This window comes from Saimiri boliviensis, chromosome 11 (assembly GCF_048565385.1).
Source record: "Saimiri boliviensis isolate mSaiBol1 chromosome 11, mSaiBol1.pri, whole genome shotgun sequence".
Classification (NCBI taxonomy): Eukaryota; Metazoa; Chordata; class Mammalia; order Primates; family Cebidae; genus Saimiri; species Saimiri boliviensis.
Window position 1 is genome coordinate 78,119,878 of NC_133459.1, and position 22,285 is coordinate 78,142,162.

Consider the following 22,285-nt stretch of genomic DNA (forward strand, 5'->3'; position numbering starts at 1 on the left):
TATAAATGAGTGAATCCATTTATTTTCTTTATTTTCTGAAACAAAAGTCTACAGAATTTAGGGGATAATACCAAAACGAAATAAGACTATTTTTTAAATAACAGGAATCCTCTAGATATCTCAATTTCCTCTATCTATATTGCTATCATCTTTCTTTTCTTTTCCAGTATCTGTTTTAAGATAGGGGAGGATTCCAAAGTACATATGTCAAAATAAAATAATTTCACGTATCAGTTACAGCTTTATTCATTGATGAAATGTAGTCACCACCGGGAGAAATGTAGCAACAACTTAGCATCCAGAAATAATACAGAACACTGTGCTGCATTAAATGAAAAATACCTGCAAGAGGAAGTGAGTTAATAAAAATTCAATTACTCAAATGGGAACTTTTCCAAGACCCCAGGGTTAACACCTAGATTAAACTCTCACTCTCTCACTGTCTGTCTCTCTCTCTCTCGATACACACATGTACACACACACACACACAGAGACACACACATACACACACACACACACACACACACACACACACACACCCCTGGCTTTATTAATGGTAACAAATGTTTAAAATATTTATTTTCTTTTTATATAAATGCAAGAGATAAAAGTTACAGCCAAAACAGCTTTTATATCATCAAGCTGAGAACTAGTTTTACACAGGAAGCTAACAATAACAGCAACAATAATCACAAAAAATCAGAAAGAGAATGACAAAGTGTGTTGGACACGACACAGAACACTTGAAGGCAGATCCCAACACTAGGCTGTAAAATTAAGTAATAAACAGTCACTCTAGAGGGCAGAGTGACTCACAGAAGAGTTAGATCATTAGTCTTCGATTTCACAGTTCTTCCTTAGATCTTCTCTTAGAGGTTATGGAAAGCAATGATCATCTGTGAGGCTATTTAGGGAATCTGAACATAAAAGAAAATAGAATTGCAGATGGGTATTAAGAGACTATTTTACTCTACTTCAATCATGTGAAAAACAGAGTAATTAACATGGAGAAAAAAAATAAGTAAATATGAGCCTAGACTACATCTTATACAAAACTTGAAATATTTTTATAGCTCTAATGTGTACTGAACTTACGTGGAGAGAATAATTTCAGAATAATATCATATTTAGTTGGGGAGCCATACATACAGACTGGGATCTCTCTGAAGCTAACTGATTCTGGGAAGCAAAAAGTGAGCAGCATGGAAAAGAAATGGTAGAAGAGAATTTAGTTGGAGGAGAAAGACATCTGGAGGTCTGGCCCCAGTTAAAAATTCATAGGCAAATCCTGCTGGAAAGAGAGTTAGCAGTTTAATGAATAAATTATTATCTAAACACCAGGAGGTTAAAGGTTAACAGAAAGGACTTCAAAAATGATGTCTTAAGTGCTCCTAACTTGACACATAATGTTTAGTTTGCTGCCATCTTTCTAAATGTTAGTTTTGAATAGACTATTGACAAATTACAGATTTTTTCATATATTGAAATTATATTCCAGATGATTTTGAGATTTACTGGTATAATATTCTCATGAGGTAGGATAGAGGGGAAGGAATAGAGAAAAGATATTCTGCTCTGAAATAAATGTGGTATTTACTGACAGTATTTGTCAAGGTAATATGTTATCTTTAAAATGGGACATCTAGTTTCAATTTACATTATGCTTATTTTTAAGACTTCTATTTTTTGAGTTTTATGATCTGATTCTCCTTTCTCTATCATATATTCAGATTATGACCACACGTGGCACTTTGCTGTATGGGGTAGAGAAAGTGGGGAAGGAGGAGACAGATTTACGGTAATATCATATAATGATCCTGATTAGACCGGAGTTTATGAAAAAAAAAAAAATAGAGATAAAGCATTACTGTGATATTTCTTGTACCAAATTACAATTTTCATTCCCCCAATTATTTTTATATTTTAAAATTGTTTTTTTCCTTCTTTTTGTCCAAGGCAGCCTGAATAACAATTACCATCTAACAGTGTTTACATTCTTAAGGGCTTCGATATTATTAATCAATCTTTCCATTTCTTTAGTAGATCACAAGTTTTAAAGGGTGGATTTTAATATAATATTCCCATTATAGGTCTACAATTTAATTAAGAGAATATAATTTTTGTATTACTTTTCTGTGATTATCCATACCCCACTCCTTCTTCCCAGAATACTCGCAGGCTCCGTTAGATTCCTACGAAGCGCCCTTTTTGTTTTCCCTGTCATAATTCCCATCATAATGTGTTATCGCACAGTCACTTTTTAAAAATATATTTCCTTAGACCTACTTAGATTAAGAAAAGAACAGTAACTAGGGCTTCTACCGCTTAATGAAAGCTTCCTTAGCTTTACGAATACCAGGCCAGATCTCTGAAGTTACTGCTTGAAAAGACCTGATTCTTAAAGCACTTTTATCCACATTTGACTCTCTTGAGGCATTTGTTTTTTCCACTTCAACTAATTTAATTGCATACGTCCTTAGTCAGACTGCCTAAAGGGAATGACTGCGTCTATCTTGGTCAGTTTTTACCCTGGCACTTAACACACAGTCTCAAATAATGCAGGCAAACAACAAATGCTTGTTATATTAATTCAGACTGTACATAATATAGAAAGCAGAATCAATCCTCAACGTAATAGATTCTGCTTAATTATAAAGTAATAATTTAAAATAACAATAATAATGATGACGATAGTTAACATTTATCAAATCTTCCCTAAGTGCCTCGGACTTTTCTAAACGTTTTATATAGATTAAGTACCACAAGTCCAAGAGGTAAATGCTATTTTAATCTGTACTTTTAGAGGAGAAAACTGATCACAGCAAGTTTGAGGACGTATTCTTCAATCAAACACCTTACAGGGGATAGAGGTGATACTACCTGACATGGTGTTAACGTTTTTAAGCCTCTGACATTTTATTTTGAAAGGAACTGCTTAATACATCTAAATTACTAAACCTCACTTGCTTTCCTTTTACTACCTATCATGCAGTAACTATTTCAATAAGATCTTTATTATGCCTTAATATTCTATATTTCTCTTTCTAATTTTCTTTCAGAGAAGTGAACTGTATACAGGTGAACTATCTTAATCATTTTCAAGTTATTATGTATGCCCCTACTCATTTGTCAGAAAACTCTTTTTTTTTTTTTTTTTCTTACTGCATTTTAGGTTTTGGGGCACATGTGAAGAACATGCAAGATTGTTGCATAGGTACACACATGGCGGTGTGGTTTTCTGCCTTCCTTCCCCTCACCTGTATCTGTCATTTCTCCCCATGCTATCTCTTTCCACCTCCCCAACAAGCCCATTCAAAAGTGGGCGAAGGATATGAACAGACACTTTACAAAAGAAGACATACAGGAGGCCAAGAAACATATGAAAAAATGCTCATCATCACTGGTCATTAGAGAAATGCAAATCAAAACTACATTGAGATACCATCTCACACCAGTTAGAATGGCGATCATTAAAAAATCTGGAGACAACAGATGCTAGAGAGGATGTGGAGAAATAGGAACACTTTTACACTTTTGGTGGGAGTGTAAATTAGTTCAACCATTGTGGAAGACAGTGTGGCGATTCCTCAATGACCTAAAAATAGAAATCCCATTTGACCCAGCAATCCCATTACTGGGTATATATCCAAAGGATTATAAATCATTCTATTATAAGGACACATACACACAAATGTTCACTGCATCACTGTTTACAATAGCAAAGACCTGGACCCAACCCAAATGCCCATCAATGATAGACTGGATAGGGAAAATGTGGTACATATACACCATGAAAAACTCTTTTCTCTTAATTATTTTATTTTCTTGCAATAAATTGATTAAAGCACCATATTATTATACATATTAGTTTCTTGATTTCTTCCTGATAAGATTAACCCATGATTATTTTAGAAACCTTCAAACTTTAACTGCCTCTTGTTAACTGGTTCCTTCTACACTTCTTCATTTCCACCACTGACTCGCAGTTACCTCGCAGTTAGTGAGCAGCTCCTCACAAAGCTATGTGATCTTTGCATCCCTCTTTTTTAGGAGACATGCGGTCTGTTACACTTTAGTTAGCAGGATTATCCTAGGCTATACCTGCCTTCATCACTAATAGAATTTCTACCTCACATTACTTCTGATTATCAATAACCGGCTCTCTTAGCATCTAGCATACTGGAAATTCTTTGTGCTTGATCCTGTTTTTAACTGTGCCAAGTTTAAATAAAATGTGGTTTATGTGGCAAGGATATTTATTTTTTCTATTTTTAATTAGTTTTACACTTTAGTAATTAGTAGATCAAGATGCACTTCACACCCCTTAGAAACCTATAGTTTCTGCATGGTAGAAGAGTTAAATAATGTTGCTATTTACGGAGATGAATATGTGTTCCAACTGATTTTTTCTCCCCCAAATCATAAAGGCTTTATAAATCACTCTCAACATTTTATGAAAGTGACTTGCAAAATAAGTTAATTAAGTGCAAAATCTTAGCTGTCAGTCATCAATAAAATAGGCTCTATTGGTTGGAGTCACTCAGTTGTACAGTGTCATTTGGAAGTAAACAATTCTTGGAAAGCTCTCTCTAGTATCACTCAAGCTCTCTCTAGTATCTAGCTCTCTCAAAATTTTGGAGATCCATATACACATTCCTGATATTGATGCAGATTGTCTTTTGATAGCAAAGTCTTCCATTTGAGATACTGAATATTTATCTTGTTCTTTAAAACGGTATAAATTGCTTAATTCAGCCAAGATATTTCAAAAGTTGGAAATTATATTTCCTCTATACCAGACCAACAATATATCTGTAATTTTGAATGAAATTTTGTTTCATACACATGAACTCACAGTGTATCTTCCGATCAGTAAAGAATGCTAAATTGTGTTAACTAAATGCCCAACATGTTAAATCTATTTCTAATTATCAAAACAATTTGAAATGTCTCCCACTTTTAATTCTAAATATGTAAAATGCCATAAAAATGTACATTGAAAACTCATCACTATCTCTAAAACCTACCTCCATTTATAGCAACCTGATCCATTTCACTATCATTGCTTTCCCATATTACTAGTATAACTAGTTGCCTTATTATACCCATGATTTATTCCCTGCAATCTGTTCTCAACATAGAAGTCAAGTGAGTTCATTCCTTCTTTGCTCAAAACCCTAAGGGCTTCCTATCTGAATTAAAGACAAATTCCTTTTGATAACAAGATCATTTTAATCTATGCTTCTGTAACTTCTTTGACTTCACCTTCTTCTAATTTCCTACTTATTTACTCTTCTCCTGTGCCACTGGCTTATATGTGCTATTTTTTTTTACCCCTTTTCTTCTCTTCTTCATCTTTTTTTTCCTAGAAATATAGACAAAATTATTTCCCTTGTTTTTCTTTCTGTCTAGAATGTTGCTCCCCTCAGAGAGGTCACTTCCTCTCCCACTAAAAGAGAGAAAAAATTGAAAGTAAGTTAGATTTAGAAGTTGTGAACATGTAATTTTTAATAATCTAGGCTCAAATTACAATGGATATTTCTTAATATACATGATTTTTTTCAATATCAGTCAACATGTAAATTTGAACATCAATGCGTGATGTGATATATGATGCAAACCATTCTGCTTTTTTTTTTTTGAGACAGAGTCTTGCTCTGTTGCCCAGGCTGCAGTGCAGTGGTGCAGTCTCAGTTCACTGCAACCTCCGCCTTTTGGGTTCAAGCGATTCTCCTGTCTCAGCCTCCAGAGTAGTTGGGATTATAGATGCGTGTCACCATACCTGGCTAAGTTTTGTATTTTTTTTTTTTTTTTAGACAGAGTCTCACTCTGTTGACCAGGTTGGAGTGCAGTAGGACGATCTCAGCTCACTGCAACTTCAGCCTCCTGGGTTCAAGTGATTTTCCTGCCTCAGCCTCCTGAGTAGCTAGGATTATAGGCACAGCTATTTTTGTAGTTTTTGGTAGAGATGGGGTTTCACCATGTTGGCAAGGCTGGTCTTCAGCCCCTGGCCTCAAGTGATCCACCCCAGTTGGCCTCCCAAAGTGCTGGGAATACAGGAGTGAGCCTCTGTACCTGACCGCTAATTTTTGTATTTTGTAATAGAGACAGGGTTTTACCACATTGGCCAAGCTGGTCTTGAACCCCTGACCTCAAATGATCCGCCCTCCTTGGCCTCCCAAAGTGCTGGATTACAGGCGTGAGCCACTGTGCCCATCCAAGATTATTTTTAACACAGTGTATAGTTTCCCTTATAATAATGGTTTTGGAAGCAAGACTTCAATTTAGAACTTGACAGAATAAGAGCAGGAGAGAAAGGGTTCATTCTGTTACTGGAGACTGTAATATTGGTGTGTAATTCTGGACTAACAAATATAGTTGAAATTTTCCAACTCTATAGTTAGTTTTCTGATGCCACATCTTGCCTAATCATGGTTGGTTGAGGCAGCAGTTTCCTTAATGGTGAAGTTCTAGGGTGTGGTTTGTTACTAATTGCCTGTGATAAGTCTCTTTGTCTTTAAAGTAGAACAGATATTGTTATCTGTGACACTGCTGACTACAATAGTTGGTGTGTTTTTTGAAGTTTTTTCTTAAAATGCTGAAGATTGCATTGTTTATCTATTAAAATATGACTTAATCTTTGTGTTCTGAACATGATACAGAACTTTAGGAACAGGCCAGCATGCAAAAACATTTTTGTTTAAATATGGCATTTAAACTAAACCTCTAAGATAAGATAAAAGGAGAAAGTCACGTACAAGTAGAGTAGAAACGCACTAGATTGGTTCAAGTTCATATAGCATAAAAGAGTAGTACCTTGTAGAACCTCTTTGAAACTTTTGAAGAAGGAAAGGTCAAAAATGAAGCACTGACAGAAACACATGATAAACAGGGTAGGTCCTATGGCTGTATATCACGAGAAAACTAAGCACAACATTAGAAAGAGGATAATGTGTCAAACATACTCAGTTAGCTATACTACATTAACATTAAGATGTACTATTGTACTGGAAACACAAAACATCAAGTATTTCACAATATGATAAAATCTTTTAGCCCCTGCTAGTGACTCAAAAGCATGTGTTCCTTGCCATTTATAGAAAGAAAAATTAAGGAATTTCATGTTTATATAATTCTTTTAGAATAAAGGGCATGTCTTATTATTTCCCAATATTATGAATATGTCAAATGTACCTTCACGTATATGTAAATAAAATCTTGAGCAGGTTATCATTTGGACAGTGATTCTATTTATTTTCACAATGGATATGCAAATTCAGTTACACACGCATACATATGAATGAAAAATACATATAAACCAATCATCATCACATCTTTCCTAGGTGTTTAATGGGCATCTATTTGCTTTGAAGTTCATTATGTAATGGAATTTAAATAAAAAAGCAAATGGCTTCTCATTGTAAGCAGTCTGAAGTATGTTTAAGGAAAGAAAATAAACATTTTTTATGGTTTACTGGCTTACAATCTACTGTCTACCATCCGAAGTAACAGAACATAATTTAGCATCCTAGAAATTATATCCAAAACAGATATTGCAGTAATCTATGATGGATATATATGATTTAGCAGAATCACCTGAGACTAAGACCTGTGGATTCAATATAAAATAAGATAAACTTGATATGATCATCAAAAATGTAATGAAGTTTGAGTCTGCAATGCTAGAATTATAATATTTAAAACAAAAGAGAACTATAGTTAAATAATATATTTAGTTATGAATATTCTATAATACACACACACACACACATATACACAAAGTGGGAAAGAGAGAGAGAGGGAGGGAGACTCTCCTGGAATATTTTTAGGCAAGAGTAGTAACCAGTATAACTAAAATACCTGAAAGCTTGCTTTGCCCTGAAAAAGAAAGATGATGATAGAAAGGATCAGGAAATAGTTGGCAGGTATAAAAGCCATTTGACATATTTAGTCTTAATTAAAAAAAAGAAAAACAACTTTCTCATAGAGATGTCAAGAAGTAATATATACTTAATCAAAGGATACCAAACGATCTGTCAGAGGAGCTGTTCAAGCAAAATGTATTTGACAAGAGGGTTGAAATGACTCAAAGGAAAGCCTGACCTCTGAAATCTGGTGGACCAAGTGAACTTTAATTTCCCTTTCAACATCAAAATACTATGCTTTTGAAATGCACAATAAAATAAGCATACAAGTCAATAAATGCCAGTCACCAAATAATTTGTAAGCGCTAAGAGAGTTTGGAGAAGGGAGAAAAAAGTAACTTCTACGGTGGAAAAAAGTCTCAAAAAAGTAATGGGATTTTAATTGAAACTTTAGTGGGGGGAAGAAGAGTACATGTCGAACTTTCCAGTAAAGGGAAGACATTTGATCAAAGATAGGAAAAACTCAAATATGTGTGAAATTTTCAGGGGAAAAATGATAAAATATCCCATGAGTACAGTTCATACCAATTTTCAAAATTCAAAACAAACATTACACATTTTAATCTCATAATGCCCCTATCAGGAGATAATGTTACCTATACTGGAAAAAGAAACAAAACCTTAGGCTGGTGAAACTGAAACTAGAACCTGCATTTTCTAACTTGCTTACACATGTTTATTCATTCGACTCTGTCTAAATGACATTCCATGGAGCAGAGTGTAATTTTTTTTTTTTTTTTAGTACATGTATATATGAGTCATACATCTTGGAACTTGCAAAGGAGTTCTAAATTTTGAGCACTGAGTAATACATATGTATTGTCCCACAATTGAATATGTGTTTGCATGGAAAATATGTTTCCTTGAAGATATTCTTTGAATCCAGTGATTTCAAAGATGAATAAATTATATGGCATTATGGCTTTCTTCCTGTTGTATGTACAGCTATTACAAAATCTTCTTGTGTTGAAGTTAGAGCAATTCATATAGTAGTATTTATTGTTGAACTTTTAAGATGCTATGCTTATTTTGCTATGTGGAAGGAGAAAGTCCAAGCCTTCTATTTATGTTTCATCTGCCCGAATCATCCATCCCCTTGTTCTTTTTGCCCAAATAACTATTATTCATCAAATCTTAGTTTAAACGTTACCTCTTCGGAGAAGACTTTCTCAGTTTGTCTTATAGATCCAGTAAGTTTCCCTTTGGTATGTTTCACGGCACTCTATATTTCCCATTTGTGACACAAATGATAACTGTAACCAAATATTTTACTGAGTTATATTTGTTGTAATATCCAGAGTCCTGAAAGACTAAATTCTAGGAGAGCAGAGACTTCTTTCCTCTATATCCCCAGCAACCAACAGAACAACTTGCACCTGTAGACACTTAACTATATTTGAAGCAAATGAACAAATGAATGAGTATAAAATTGAGTGAACCATTAAAAAAATAAATGTGCTGATGATCTGTTGGTTAATAATTATTGTTAACTGTTAAGTTTCATTGCAGCATAATTTCTTTTTTTTTTCTTAGTAGCTGTTTCTGTTGAAATTTGGTAAGATCCTATTTTCAAAACAATAGCAAAAATAAGTATATTTCCCTTGGCACACCTTTTATAAGGTGACTCAAGAAATTGGGATATCTTGTAGAATTTCAAGTACTGCAAGTGATGGAATTATGCAGCAATCACAGGATGGAATTTTTGAAACATTTTTAGATGAGTATAAAGAAAAGAAACTGAGAGCATGCTCCTGACACAGGAATAGGTATTTACTAAAACAAATATAGTTTATACATCACATGGGGCCTTTCGCACCTGAAAGTAGAGGCTTTAGCTGATAAATAATTAATTCTGTTTATTTTCATTAGTGTAGTCACTCTTACTTAAGACTTTGGCTTAGGCTACCTCTCCATGGGATGAACTTCAGTGAAATCATCTTTGAATGAAATCACAGCACTTTATTAACTTACATACATAAATTATAAAATATATACATATAAGCAGTCCCATCTCTAACAACCTTTTTACAAAATGCTACTTGAAAAATTTTTAATACCATTAACCTTTCAAATGACAAATGCTTTGATTTTCTTCTATGTCCACAAGTCATCACACAAATTTAACAGGAGTGTTCCACAAATAATGAGTAAGGATTCCACCTGCGTTCATAAATTTAGTCAGTTTGTCTAGGTGAAAGGAACATGTATCACAAATATATAATGTTATTTAAGGTATGTGATTTAGAGACTTGTAATAAACTTAATATGCATTAAAGCACACAAGAGTAAGCACAAAAAAACATGCTTTTCCTAAAGATCCAAATAGTTTTTGATAACTGTTTAGATGAATAATAATCTCACCAGAGGTGACATTTCACATATAAAGATATTGAGCTACATGTTCAAAATATCAATATGACGCATAATATTTCAAGCATATTCAGTAACAACAGTTTAAAAAAATTCTAATGAGATACATCTCACCAACAAGTACAGTTATAAATGGAAAAGCACAATTTAAATGACATTTGAAATTAGTTTTATGCATTCTGTCTAGTATTATCATTTTATCTCAATATGCAGATATCCACAGAGATATATAACTAGGTCATAATACCATCTCCGCACTTATTACTAATTAATTATGTGCAAATGGAAAGAGCACCGATGGCAAAAATTTGCCATCCCAACAACACTTGAACCACAGAGGGTTATATCGCCAAGTGTTGAATTTGTCAGTTCCCAAATTATAAAAGATGAAGTCCAGACAGTATTCATATTACTGCATCATATCTGTAAAAACTTACTATGCGTTATTAATATTTTAGTCATTGGTCATCATTAACCCTATAGAAAGTAAAAAGTGTCAGTCAATTAATCCCTATTAGAGGACTAACCATGGAAAAAACTCTTGGATGTCTCAATCTCCTAACATAATAAATTTTTATGATCACATTTACTAACAGTAAAATATACTCTACCAATATGTAACTAGAATATTAGTGAAATATAATGTTACTATATGAGATATGGATGGCAGACTAATTCATTGAGACATCAAAATTATATTGGCAAAGTATTTTATGTGTTGTATAATTCTTGTAATGTAGCAGTTTCGTTTTTCTTTTTCTTTTTTTTTTTTTGGACAGAGTCTCACTCTGTCACCCAGGCTGGAGTACAGTGGCACAATCTTGGCTTGCTGCAAACTCCACCTCCCTGGTTTGAGCAATTTTCATGCCTTAGCCTCCCGAGTAGCTGGGATTATAGTGACCCACCACCAAGCCTTACTAATTTTTGTATTTTTAGTAGAGATGGGTTTTCACCATGTTGGCCAGGCTGGTCTTGAATTCCTGACCTAAGGTGATCTGCCCACCTCGGTCTCCCAAAATGCTGAGATTACAAGTGTGAGCCGCTGTGCTGGGTCTGATGTAGCAGTTTTATTTGGTTATTAAATCAGCAGAACTCTAGGAAAATGGTGATGTTTTCTTAATAAAACCTCTCTGCTATCCACACATGGGGATAAACAGTGTGCAGTCGAATTTATTTTGTAATGTCATAATTTGGCTTGTATTGAGAAGACAACATAAAACAAAGGCACTTCTGAGCTCAATACTACACTCTTTATGATGAAACCAAATATTATATTTTCTATTTCAGGCAGTTATTTTCTTGGTAATTCCTATGCTAAGTCATTAAAGCAGTAATTGAAAAATACTTGTTAACTACTAAAATTGTAGGTTTTATTATTTATCAAAATAAAGGACTGCTCACAAAGTATACCTTGTGTCATTTATTAACAATTGTTACTACACTACAAAGCAATTGAAAATACTTATTTATTTCCATGAAAAATAATTGTAAATATATTTATTAATGGAGTTCTAATGGATTTTAAATGAAATGGCACAATATGCAAGAAACTCATATTTGCCCAGTTCATCCGCTGAAAAAGCTAATTGGAATTCCTTGAGCAAACATTATTTTTAAAAATATCAAATCCAAAGTAAATACTACTGTGAAAATAAAAGAAAATAAAAATAAATTACTTTTCTGGAAGACAAAGAAATTAAGTTATAATATTTGAAAAATAAATGTCAAACACATTACATTGCTCCTGGTTGTAATATATAAAACGTGATCTCAATGTACTGTGAAACCTGAGAAGGTGATTGGCTATTTTAGAGTTTCTAAACTACAATAGGATCTGTGTTTTCTGTAAGTCAATGTCAGACATTCCAAATTTGAGAATTTTTTAAGGATAGTGCAATGCAGTATAATTAAGTTCAATATGCTATGAATAGCTCATATTATATGATAAATCTAAGAATTACAGAGTCAAGAGATTTAATGTAAAATTTAAGGGTATTTCCTAATTAATGGATACTTTAAAAGTAAAACAAATTCAACAAAACGAAATCAGAAAATAAATGCAAAAGCAGTTTTTAAATTAAAAACAATTTAAAGTTTGACAAAGTAGGATTCAACTCTTTCTTTTCCCATGTTTAATTATGAACTATTAGAAGCATTATTAACCACTATAAATTATTGTAAAAAACAGTGGTATAAGTTAGGAGCTACATTTTTGAATGATGTTTGAAGCAGTTGAAAACGGTGAAGGATTGTGTGGGAAGTGGTGAGGGTGCTGATGGAATCAGGCCAGGTTTTGCTGGACTCTTGCCTATAGTTATAATTAGATGAATTAAACCTTATTACTGGTACAGAATTTATCTCTTTTAGATGGAATAAAGAATGTCCTTAAAATTTTACTCAACATTTTACCTATCAAAACCATCTAAGTTATTCCTATCAGAGTAGACACAACTTCATATCTACACTTAGAGACAGATGTTGATATGGGGCCAATTATACTGTAATGGGCATTTTAATGTAATTATTAATTCAAGGAATGGTTATGATCTTAAGTGCAGCAGAGTAGAACAAGACATGTCGAATCAAACATATCTTAGTTCAAATTCTCACTCTATCATTAACATGTGGAGTGGTCTTGAAAGTTCTATAATATGTAATATATTATTCATTAGCATGTCCATTTTATTCACAGCTGATAATGCCTATAACATAGCTTAGTGTCTGACACATGCTAGGTCCTCACTGAAAAGTTATTCCTGGCATGCAATAACATAGAGTTTTATCCTTTAAATCATGCACCGGCTCTACTAATATTTAATATGAAGCAAAAATGAGAGAAATCTTTGAGAAATAGTCTTCTGTAACTCTGTACTTAACATTTGACCCCTTAAGAGGCTTCAGGGAATCTCTAAGTGTTATATAAAATTTACATGCTATGTAAATTTGTACACTCTGTGTAAATTTTCCAGAATTTTATGACTTCATTGTTTATTGAGATACCCTGCTTTAAACCTCTTCCATTAACTCGCTGAACTTTTTTGTGCTTCAGTTACATAAACTTGAAAATTATAGAATTAATGAGAAATTAAATGACGTAATATGGGTAAAGTACTTAAACAATGACTGGCATATAATAAAGGTGTCAGAGGCATGTGAACCAAAACAACTTCATGTTGAATAGGAGCTGGGTAAAACGAGGCTGAAACCTACTGGCCTGCATTTCCAGACAGTCAAGTCATCTTATATCACAGAATGAGGTAGACAGTCAGCACAAGATACAGGACATACAGATCTTGCCATTAAAAGAGGCTGCAATAAAGAAGCCAGCTAAAACCCACCAAAACTAAGAAGGCAATGAGAGTGTCCTCTGGTCGTCCTCACTGCTACACTCTCATAGCACCATGACAGTTTACAAATGCCATGGCAATGTCAGGAAATTACCCTATATCGTCTAAAAAGAGGAGGCATGGTTGCCTCCTTGCCTGGCTCCTATGGTGGCAGGTTGGGCAAGAGGACCATGCTGGGCCAGACCCTCCGAGAAGTTTCTGTGGCACTGAAATGAGGCCAAATTACACCAACAGAGCTCTGTCAAAAATGTCTTTCTCTTACCAAGAAGACCAAGTTTCTAAATGCCTACATTGCTGTATTGGAAGAGGTGGCCTTAAAACAAGCTGACAAATCAGAAAAGAGATATAAGAATGGACAGTCGCTTGGGGATTTAGATGGAATTCCTATTGCAGTAAAAGACAACTTTAGCATGTCTGGCATTGAGACAACACGTGCATCAAATAGGCTGAAAGGTTATGTACCACCTTATAATGCTACAGTAATGGGCATTTTAATGTAATTATTTACTATTATAATAATAGTAAAAAATGAGTAACCAGGCTGCTCTGTCTGGGAAGTAAGCATTCTCTTATTCCTTTACTTTCTTAATAAACTTGCTTTTACTTTATTTTACAGACTCACGCTGAATTCTTTGTTGCTCAAGATTGAAGAACCCTCTCTTGGGGTCTGTATCTCAACCCCTTTCCTGTAACAAAGGCACAACAAATGTCTATCATCATTACTACATCCTTATTATTTTTAATGATAATTAATTTACAAGTATAAGAAAATTTAATGCATAGCATGTGAGGAGTATAATACATATTAGATTGTCATAAAATGTTGGTGAATCAACTAAGGATTAAGCTCTGATTTTTTTCTTTTTTTATCTTGCCCAAATTTCTTCCTAAGGGGTCTGGGGAGTCATGTCCTACAGACTACAAATTCTCATCAGACGTGTTTTATTTAACTCTACATATCATGACTTACTTTCCAATCTGACTCTGGCATAACATTATATGACAAAGAAGAAAATTCAAATATTTTATGTCAAAATATGTTTATTTGCCATATTTTTAAATGCCTTGCAAAGCTGTCCTTTCTGGGAGAAAATTCGCATCTGTAAATAGTCTCTATTAACATAGCTAGATCTTTTCCTTTCGGGCCCTCTCAATACAGAGGAGATTAACTGAAAGTCTAGCACCTTTTATAGGTCTGAATAGGAAATATTTGTCATCTATCATCTCTAAGGGCAGCCACATTGGTCTCCACAGTCTTTTTTTTTTTTTTTTTTTTTTTTTTTTGAGACGGAGTTTCACTCTTGTTACCCAGGCTGGAGTGCAATGGCGTGATCTCAGCTCACTGCAACCTCTGCCTCCTGGGTTCAGGCAATTCTCCTGCCTCAGCCTCCTAAGTAGCTGGGATTACAGGCACGCGCCACCACGCCCAGCTAGTTTTTTGCATTTTTTAGTAGAGACGGGGTTTCACCATGTTGACCAGGATGGTCTCAATCTCTTGACCTCGTGATCCACCTGCCTCCGCCTCCCAAAGTGCTGGGATTACAGGCTTGAGCCACCGCTCCCGGCCCTTTTTTTTTTTTTATAATTGATTTGTTAAATGTTTTTTTTTTAATTATTATTTTTTAAGACGGGGTTTCACCATGTTGGTCAGGCTGGTCTTGAACTCCTGACTTCAGGTGATCCGCCCACCTTGGCCTCCAAAGTGCTTGGATTATAGGCGTGAGCCACCACACCTGGCCCACAATCTTTTATCTTAACCTGAACATTTCCTTTCTATTAATCCCAGGTCTTTAGACCAAGTCAACCAATTGTCAACCAGAAAATATTTAAATTTACCTATAGCCTGGAAGCCCACCCACTCCACTTAGAATTGTTTCACCTTTCTGGACCAAACCAATGTATTTCTCAAATGTACTTGATTGATGAGCAGCCTAGCAGCCACTGGAGGTGACTAATAGATTTGTAGCTCTCTTAAATTCCCTGGAAAACCCAAACTTCAGGATTTGCCTTTATTTGGCTGGTCTTATAGATGTCCTAATACAATCAGTTTTTTCCCCAAGGGAAAACTGTCAAAAAAGAAAAAGATCAGTAGAAATTGTTTAACATCACACATGCCTGGGGCAGTGATAGCAGTTGAGGCTAACAAGAAACTGAACAAAAACTTAAAAAGAAAAGCAGAGAATGAGATTTCCATAGGGAGATTTGAAAAGTTCTGACAAATTCCTGGGAATCTTGAAAGATACATCCATTCATATGGCTGTTCACATACCAAAGAAACACCTGAAAAGTTTTTAAGATTTCACCTCTGAGTGACCTTGGGGCTTTGTGAAAGCGAATGGTGCAGGTTAAAGAAGAGTTTAAGCAGCCTGCCTGAGCACTGAAGGCATATCCTAATACATTGGAGCCCCTTGCCAAAGGCTAGGACACTTGTTGGCTTTCAGGCATTTAAGAAAATCTCTGTCTAATTATTAGCCAATCACTAAGCTAATTAAACAGAAACTTCAATGGCCACATATTACAAACAATATAAACCACAAAGAAACCATAGCTCAGGAAAGTCATGAAACAAATAGCTGCAACAGCAAGCCCTGGGTCAAAGAGAGAACTTGATTTTCAGAGATGCCACACAATATTATTTCTGATGTACAGTTTTTAAAAATACAAGACAGAAATAAGAAGTATGGCCTATACAGGAAAAAAAAGAGTCTCATGTTAAGAGAAGTAAAAGAAATTATAAAACAGTACCTCACCACATACCATACAGAAAAACTATTATAATGCAATGATTTCTTTCACAAGAATCAAGCACAAATTCTGGTGCTGAGAAGAATAATTGAAATAAAAAATTACTAGAGGAGCTCAGAAGAGCATTTGAGCTGATAGAAGAAACAATCATAGACTTTAGGATAGGTTAATAGCAATTATTCAATTATGGGAAAAGAAAGAAAAATAGTGAAGAGAAATGAGCAGAGCCTCAGAGACCTACGACATATAACATTAAGTACGCCAACACACACAAAATAGGAGTTTCAGAAGCTGAGGAGAGAGAGCAAAAAGCAGAAAACATAATTGAAGAAATAATGACCCCAAAACTACACTTGATGAAACATATTAATCTACAAATCCAAAAAGCTCAATAAACTAGAATAAACTTAAAGAGATCCATATCTAGACACGTCATAATCAACCTGTCAAAAGCAAAACACAAAGGTTGAATTTCAAAAGCAGTAAGAGAGAAGAAACAACTCATCAAGTATAAGAAATTGTTAGTAAAATGGCAGGTGATTGCTAATTAGAAAAAAAAAAAAGAAATCCAGGAAGCAGTGGGATGACACATTTGCAGCATCAAATGAAGACATTAACAAAGAAATCTGTATCCAGCAATGTTATTTATGAAAAATGAGGGAGAAATTAAGGCATTCTAAATAAACAAAAATTCGGAGCATTTGTCTGTAGTAGACATGCCTAGAGAAATTATTAAAGAGAATCCCTCAGGCACAAATGAAAGACCACTAGATGGTAACTCTAATTTACGTCAAGAAACAAAACAACAAAAACAAAATTAACTGCATGGACAAATATAAAGACCCTATAAAAATGTAGGGTAGAAGAGAAGAGCATTAGGCTGCACACAGTGGCTCACTGCTGTAATCCCAGCACTTTGGGAGGCCGAGGCAGGTGGATCACAAGGTCAAGAGTTCGAGACCAGCCTGACCATCATGGTGAAACCCTGTCTCTACTAAAAATGCAAAAATTAGCTGAGTATGGTGGCATGTGCCTGTAATCCCAGCTATTCAGAGGCTGAGGAAGGAGAATCACTTTAACCCAGGAGGCAGAGGTTCAAATGAGCCAAGATTGTGTCACTACACTCCAGCCTGGGCGACAGAGCCAGACTCCATCTCAAAAAAACAAAACAAAACAAAATAGCATTAATGTGTTTTATTTGTAACTTTTATATTTGATTTAAAATACAACTTTTAGAATACGTAATAGTTATAATTCTGAGTTAATGGACATATTATGTATAAAGTTGTAATTTATAAAATTAATTCCATAGAGTACAGGAGAGGGAATTTGGTTACATAAAAAAATATTTAACAAACTAAAATAGATGAAAACTTCCTCAGCCTAGTAAGTTCATCTATGAAAAATTAACAACTAACATCCTACTTAATGATGAAACACAACGTTTCATTCTAAGGCAAGGAACAAGCCAAGGATATACACTCTTGCCACTTCTATTCAATGTTTTGCTGAGGTTGCTAACCAGGGCAATTGGGCAACAAAAATAAATTAAAAGTATCAGATTAAAAAGGAAAAAGTACAGCTATCTCTATTTGCAGACCGCATGATCTTGTAAATTTGAAAATGCTAAGAAATCCACAAAAATAATATTTATTACAGCTAATGAACAAGTTCAGCAATAATGTAGGGTAGAAGAGAAATATACAAAAATAAATTATATTTTCAATAATTAGCAGTGAATAATCCAAAAACTAAAATAAGAAAACAATTTCAACTGCATTAAAAAATATAATACTTAGAAATAAACTGAACAAAATGAGCGCAAATATTATACGGTACAAATGACAAAACATTATTGAAAGAAATTTTATAAAACCCCTAAGTTAATGAAAAGACATTTTTGAGTTCATGAATTAGAAGACTCATTATTATGATGACAATATTCCCCAAATTTATCTAAAGATTCAATGCAATCTCTATAAATATCCCAACCGCCATTTTGTAGAAATTGACAAGCTGATTCCAACATTCATATGAAAAGGCAAGAGATCCAGAATAACCAAAATTGTCTTGGAGAAAACAAACAAAAAACAAAGCTCTGGAAGTCACACTTTTTCAAATTAATTTGTAATACCTCGAATTCACATTTCAAAATTTATTATAAATCTACAGTAATGAAGACATTGTGGTAGTAGGATAAGAATAGGCACATATAACAATGGAGTAGAACTGAACATTCAGAAACAAATCTTTACACTTATGGTGAAATAATTTTCAGTAAGACTGCACGAGAATTCAGTAAGGATAAAAATAGCCTTTCCAATAAATTATTTGTATACAACTGAATATTCACATACAAAAGAATGAAATGGGAACCTTACCTCATACTAATATAAAAATTAGCTCAAAATGTATCAACTACCTAAATGTAAGAGGGAAAAACTATGAAACTCTTAATAGAAAACATAGTCATAAATCTCAATGACTTTAGATTAAGCAATGAATGATTTCTCAGATGTGACATCAAAAGCACATACAACAAAAATTAAAAATAAAGGATAAATTGAATGTGGTCACAATTAAAACTTGTAGAGAATATTATCAAGAAAAAAATATAAAAAGACAGCTCGCAGAATGGAATAAAATATTTGTAAATATTCTGATAAGGTTCTAGTATTGAGACTATATATTCAGAACTGTTATAAATCAACAACAAAAAGACAAGTAACCAAAATTAAAAATGGGCAAGAAACAGACATTTTTCCAAATAAGATGTACAAAGAGCCAAAGATCCCAGAAAGATGTTCACTATAAATAATCTTTATTGAAATGTCAATTAAAATCACAATGCAATAACCCTTCATACCCATTAATGTTGCTACAATGAAAAAAGATGAGGATTTGCCAAGGATGCAGAAAGTTGGAACACTTACACAATGTTTCTGGGAACACAAAATGGTGTAGCTGCTTTGGAAAATAGTTCTTCAATTTCTCAAAAAGTAAAAAAGGTGTGTTACTTAGAAACTCCACTGCTAGATACATATCCAACAGAAATAAAAACATATATACACACAAAAGTTGTATGCAATTGTTTGTAACAACATTATTCACAGTTGCCAAAATCTGAAAGCAACACAAATTATTTAATTGTTGAAAGAATAATCAAAATGTGGTATGTCTATACCATAAACTATCACTTAGCTATAAAAAAGAATAAAGTACAGATAGAGTTCCTACATGGATGAACACTGAAACATTATGTAATCTATGTGAAAGAAGCCAAACAGAAAAGTCATGTACTATATTATTTATATTATATAAAATGCACAGAATAGGTGAGTTTATACAGACAGAAAGTAGGTTATTAGTTTGAAAGGGCGAGAGGGAGGATGCAATGAGGAGTGACTGCTAGTGAGAGTTTCTTTGAGAGGTATCTAATTCCAGAAATTAGATAGTGATGATGGCTGCAGAATTATTTCAAAATTAAATATTTAAAAAACACACCCACACTTCTATAAGACGTGCTAATATTTTGTGTGGCTTCATTACAATAGTAAAAATACTAAATACTTAATAAGTGCCAGTAATGAGATACATGATGGATATAGATACACATTTTTTAAGTTTCAGTTTACAGTGTAACAAAAAAGACATATGAGAGAGAATTATATTAAAATACATCAACAAAAATGCTGATATTATGAAGCAAATGTACAAGTGACTGTGATACTGATGCTAGGGATGACTACAAGGGGCATAACAGTTTCAAGAAAATAAAATAAATTTGAACACACAGAATGACACATTGAATGAAGGGAGATGAATCTGTAGAATCAGAAAGGCCTTGAAGAACCTTAAGATTTTCTTATTTATCTGTTGAGCAAAGGGAAAGAAAGCCATTCTAGAATTTTAAGTAGACAGAAGAGATGGAGTACTATGATCATATCCATAAGAATAGAAGGAAGGTGTAAGAAATGCAGGCAAGAATAGTAACCGTGAAAGGCAGAAAGCCAAGAAGGAAAACATTGTAGTAATCCCGAAGATAAATGATGGAGACTTGAACTACTACAATTACAGTGACACTAGAATAGTGGAAAGGTAAATGAATCCAAGAACAATTTAGGTGGCAAAAGGGACAAGACTTAGTGATGGATTACACATGGTATTTGGGAAATGATACAAAGTTCCTGGAAATGTGTCTTGACTTCACAACTGAGTTTGTGGGAAAAGATTTGAGTTCATTTTTTGGACATGATGCTATAGAGACTTACAAATGGCACGTAATAGGTGTTCAAAATATTTATTAAGAGCTATTATTGAATGAATATCAAAAACGCAATTGGTTGTAGCACACTGGATCTAGGCCTTGATGTAATAATTTTGGCTGTGGTCAAAGATCCTTTTTTTAGTATTTGATAATGAAAAGAAAAATATTAAGAAAGCAGAAATCCCCATAGAGAAGGAAAACCCTTTAAAACTAAATAGTTAAGTAAGGAATAAATACACAGGGTTTTTTTAAAAAAGCTGGAGTGTTGTTTTAACATTACTTTCCAAATCCTTCTCACTGATGGGTGGATATCTTACCCAGATATAACTATGAGAAATGTCTCCATCCTGTTCTTAAGATTTCTTGTTGACCTTCTCAACGTCTCATGATTGTAACATAATAAAAATGTCTGCATATATAGTTGTTCAGTACTAATTGCAGAGAACATCTAATATTTCTGTCCAGACATTTTTAAAGATCACTTGTTAATAGAAGTATTAGTGGAGTGAGGGACTGCGTTAAAGGGACCTCTCAGGGTGGGCTGGGGGCGTTGTTTGTAGTGCAGGAATTCTCTGGTTTTCCCCACCTCTGGTGGGGTAGGGACCTTTGTTCCACCTTCCTGCCTCTGGCAAGCCAGGTAGGGCCTTTGTCTCTGATTTCCCTGCCTCTGGCTCTTGGAGGTGGGAGCTCTGTGACGCAGCCTTATAAAACAGCAGCCAAAGGAGTCAAGGATCAATCAATTCAGAGGAAATTCAAAAGAACCCTTCTCATTGGACGAGAACATGAATGGGGCAGGAATAACTCAGGGATTAAAAACTTGAATTAAAATTACTAATGTAAGTGATATAACATTGCATATTATTAATGTATCATAATTAGACATATGCTTTTTTCATATTTTGCTATTATAAACTAACCTGTAATAAACCTATGTGTGCGTCAATTCTAGCACATTTCTGTCAATATTTGATTATTATAAATTCGTGGGAGACCATTTGCTAACTCAAAAGATATGTGCTATTTAAACCTTTTGATATGTATTAAGAAATTTTGTTTACATATAATGCATAAATTTGCTCTCTTTCTGATAATATGTGTCTTCAATCTTTTTTTTGTAACTAGATGCTGTGTTGAAGATTTGTATTGATTATGAACATTTTAAATTTTTGTGTTTTCCCAGTAAAGTCCTACATAAAAATATTTTATGCTTTATATTTCATATTAGTTTTATACATGTCAAATAAATTAGTAATATTGAGTATCATTGATTTAGTTATTTATATTAGCAGTCTAGTATTTCAAAACTGAGAGCAATGATGCCCACTGATTTGTGATCTGTACCTTGAAATGCTTGCTCACAAAACTGCCTGAAACCATCTATTTGTCAATTTTTGGACAGTTTTTCAATTATTTTATGTCTTAAAAATAACATTGACCAATAAGATATTTAAAATTTTTTAAATTTATTACCATAAAATATTTTAACTATCATATCTTTAACAACGTTTGTACTATCATCTTTCGTATCTGTATTAATTTTATCTTTTGACATCAGCTTGCATTTTGTATTTGTTTCTTCAAATAAATAAATTTTGCATTTTTAATGAGATTTTTATAATTATTTTATATTT

At 33.7% G+C, this 22,285-nt stretch overlaps 1 long non-coding RNA gene across 1 annotated transcript in view; it reads left to right on the forward strand.

Annotated features, from left to right (window-relative positions):
• Positions 1 to 1,434: 1,434 nt before the first annotated feature.
• The window catches only part of LOC141580408 (uncharacterized), a 114,206-nt gene continuing 93,355 nt past the window's right edge, over positions 1,435 to 22,285 (forward strand). The window contains exons 1-2 of the long non-coding RNA XR_012512616.1: positions 1,435 to 1,614; positions 6,846 to 6,893. This is a non-coding gene — a long non-coding RNA (uncharacterized LOC141580408). The remainder of the gene's footprint in view (positions 1,615 to 6,845; positions 6,894 to 22,285) is intronic.